The sequence below is a fragment of the Nannobrachium achirus genome, assembly GCF_963921795.1.
Source record: "Nannobrachium achirus genome assembly, chromosome: 5".
Lineage (NCBI taxonomy): Eukaryota > Metazoa > Chordata > Actinopteri > Myctophiformes > Myctophidae > Nannobrachium > Nannobrachium achirus.
The window spans coordinates 62,280,658-62,285,027 of NC_137814.1; positions in this window are offsets into that span (position 1 = coordinate 62,280,658).

The window sequence follows — 4,370 nt, forward strand, 5'->3', positions numbered from 1 at the left end:
CCCTCACTTGGGTGACCCAGCCGGGGTTGATCAAGTCCCGACTTACGTCCCAGTAGCTACCCATGATCAGTCCTATTAGGGAAAGACAGGACCATTCACTCCACCGCTCAGGAACTACTCTGCCGAGACTGGGAGAGGAAATCTGGCGTATGGAAGGACCAGGCTCTGTGAGTTCACTCTTGGCTGGGCCCCTCCTACGTCTCACCAGATCCAGGACCTGTGTGTTGCACCAGACTTATTTATGTATTTATGTATGTATGTATGTACCGGGTATGTGTGTGTGTGTGTGTGTGTGTGTGTGTGTGTGTGTGTGTGTGTGTGTGTGTGTGTGTGTGTGTGTGTGTGTGTGTGTGTGTGTGTGTGTGTGTGTGTGTGTGTGTGTATGTATGTATGTATGTACCGGTATGTATGTATGTATGTATGTATGTATGTATGTATGTATGTATGTATGTATGTACCGGGTATGTATGTATGTATGTATGTATGTATGTAAGTATGTATGTATGTATGTATGTATGTATGTATGTACCGGGTATGTATGTATGTATGTATGTATGTATTTGTTTATTTATTTATTTATTTATTCACTTATAGTAAGGATATAAGTTATCTACCTGTCTCTGTATACGTTTAATGTTACATGTATACTTCAGCAATGTAAAACGTATTGATCTTGTCAATAAAGCATTTTGGTTTGAACATTGACCAGCAGGCTGGATGTTTGTTTTTCATGGCTATGCTGCCCCAGTGTTTACTCAACAGCACTCTGGACTCTGCTCTGAGCTACAGGTCAATACAATGTATCCATGTTTAATTAAGATCTGCTATTAGCATTCATTTGTCTCTCTAAACATCTAATCTATCTATCCAATGTGTTAATGTATGAGATCAACACATTGGAAGCATTCCATACATTTAACATCTTTATTTGCGTCCACATTTAACAAGACATTGTTGAACACAAACAGTAGTAGACACACACATGGGGAAACTCAGCAATAAGTGTTTCAGGGATGTCTCGTCCATATGTGGTGACTGTCAATCATCATAGACCGAACAGAATTTAGCCAATGCCTTATCTGGCTTTCCTGCAATCTACAGGCCTCTCACACCAAACATATGCAGAGCTGCCAACCCTCATGCAATGAGCGTGAGACTCACACAAATGACCCTCTTCACACGCTCTCACGCCATGCATCGTATTTCTCACGCCGTCATATCACCAGCCGTCACAAAGTGGAAAACCGCGTCAACTCAAGTGCCACTGAGACGCGATTTGAGCAACAAAAGTTGCTTAAAATATTGTATCTCATTCTGAAGTAATCCTACCCTTTAACTAGGCTATAGTGGAAAGCAGAAATTAGATGTGTGTCTGTCTGGTGTGAGGAACGCTGCGTGCACGTTCCCTGCGTACGTCATTCTCTACAGTAAGATTGTCGGCGATTGGAGGAGGATCTCCAACACAACATCATGTTTATGTTCAACACATCTAAAATGCCCAGTGTTTGCTAGCAGGCAGTTTAAATGGGAAGGGACTTGATGTGTGTGCAAAAAGAACAGATCTTTAAGCAAAAGCTGTGTTGTGGATGACATAAACATGTATCCATAATTTCCCCATGCTAGTATAAAGCCTGATAAAAGTATCAAACTCCCTGTAGAATGCACCAGAATACAGGAAATAACATCTACTCTTTTAAAATGTTTCTGGGGGAGGCCACTTCTGGCCACTTCTCTAATGTCCTCATCAACGACAACCACATCGTAAAGTAGCAAAAATAGCCGATCTACACATTGCAAAACATAACACATTTTGAGCTTGTAGATCTGATACTTTTTATTTAGCAGATTTTGCTACTTTTGAATTTGAATGGTGAAGAGTAACCTTCCAGACATAATGAGGTTTCCATCCGACAGATAGAGAAGGCACTGCTGCCACCTTGTGGAGACTGAAGTACAGTAGCTCAACAGACCAATCTGTCATTAACCAAAGTTGTCGGCTATTTTGGCTAAAGAGACATAATTCCAAACTCTCCAACATAATAAAAGTACAATATTTGCCTCTGAAATGTAGTGGAGTAGATGTAAAAGTACTGAAAATTTGAAATACACCAGTAAAGAAAAAAGTACAGTAGATTAAATGTAGGCTACTTACTTTAAACGGTTGGCCATAAATAAATCCGTATCACACCCACTAATGATACATTCACCCTAATCCAACGCATCTTGCCACTGTGCTGCCATAGATGTTCAGCCCTTCTCTGTTACCAAAAAGACCAAGAGTGTTGTCTCACCGCATCACTCGCTGGTTCGACACACGCATTATCAACACACCCCACAGTTTCAGTGCACTTAGAAAAATAAACACCTGCACAGAAATTATTGACAGAAAGTAGCTCATAACATAACTTGACTAGGGAGACCAGGTTGAAAGGGGTTAAGTGTGTCTGTGAGTTTTATAAATATATGACAAATGTGAGTTTTATAAATGTATGAAAAATGTTAAAGAGAGCTTGTGACTCAATAATAACTACATTCTCTCTCCCCCCCCTCTCCATTTCCTGTAGTAGCACTTCTGTACCTGCAAGAGTAGGTTGCTATGCAGGCACGTAGAAACCACAATGTTGTTTATGCTCGCGAGTGTGTGTGTCAGATGTGTGTGGGTTTTTGTGTCCCTGCACTCACTGTGGTTGTGAGAATGAGTGCTTTGCTGCACCACAGCAGCGATGTGCACGTGACCTTACATGTGTGCACGTGACCCTCTATTCAAACATGTACTGTCCTTCTATTCAAACGTGCACGCATGTAAGGTCACGTGCACACACAGTACAGTACATTCAAACATGTACTGTCCTTCTATTCAAACGTGTACTGTGTGTGCATGGGACCTTACATGTGTGCACGTGACCTTCTATTCAAACATGTACTGTCCTTCTATTCAAACGTGTACTGTGTGTGCACGTGACCTTACATGCGTGCACGTGGCCTTCTATTCAAAGGTGTGTACTGTGCATGTGACTATAGTGCCATTTCTTGTTCAAATAAGTGTTACATTTCTCTATAAGGCTAATCATTGCGAGTGCATAGTAAACAGAGAGGAAGGGGAAAAAGTCAAGATTAAAACATGAAATAAAACTGTGAAATAGTCAGTGATTATCTGACAAACAAAAAAATGCAGACAGAATTGGAACTGGATAGGACCGATGTAAAATTGAATCTGAAAATGTGGCTTTTTTCTCTGCATGCAACTTGTAACAGAGAGGCACTGTGGCACTGTAATGGTTCAACATTTAACCAGTTAAGACTTGAAAAATTCGGCAATGTATTATCTAGCCCATCACTTTAAGCCTAATTCATGCCTGTCCGATAATAGTAGATCTAAAAAAAGGAACAGGTTGTACCCGCGGCGCCAGTGTCCATCACCTCAGGCATGTGTTTATGGCACGTGACGAGGAGCTTTTCCTATGACGTGTGCATTCCTGGGTTTTTTGGCGCTGGTACTGGACTCCATAGACATAGAAAGGTAGACGCCTCCTTCGGCTAGGGGGCGTATGCATTGAGCAACTAAGGGAATCTTCATCGCTTCTGTGTTCATTGCTTTCGCGTGCGTCACACATACGGAAGTCGGTAAGCCAATCAGAGGCAGGTGGGGGCTGGTCTTTACGTATGCAGCCTGTAAGAACAGCTGAGCAGCGCAACATCGGAACTGGCTCTGTTGAATTGAATTGTGGTCCTTGGATACGTCTCAGAAAAGACACACTGTGATTGGCCAGTAGTCACTTTGACTGACAGCGTTCCCTTAGTTTTTCCAGGAAGTCCGGACTAGAACTTTTGCACATCACTCCAATTAACTGTTCTGCTGCCCTTGACGATCCTCACCGTCATTAAAACCGGTTACTACACGACGCCATTGACAGCGCTCACCGTCAATCTTACTGTATTTACAGTAAATGTATTAATACTTACAGTATGTAGCTCCGGTCGCGGCCGCATCGGTAATGTCCGCGATTTGTTTAAAACGCACGTTGGGCGTGCACACGAAGTGAAGCTCCTCCATGTTAAGTCAATGGAGAGGCCCATAAAGAGACTTCATTTACTCCAAATAAGACTTTTAAACCCAAAGCACAGCTCCAAACAACAATAGCAAGGCAAGCCTGGCGGCCGCCATGACACACTGTCACATGACACATGTCATGTGACTAGATGACGTAATCGTTGATGTCATTCAACAGTCCGTGTGTGTACACACATTCCAGGCAGGCCTTTCACAATAAGAGCATGTGCTAATGGGCAGATCTGCGTGGTGTCAAAGAAAAGTTAACCCTTCATACCCTGCAGCACTAATTGTGTTAACTGCAGAGGCGAATGAGGCA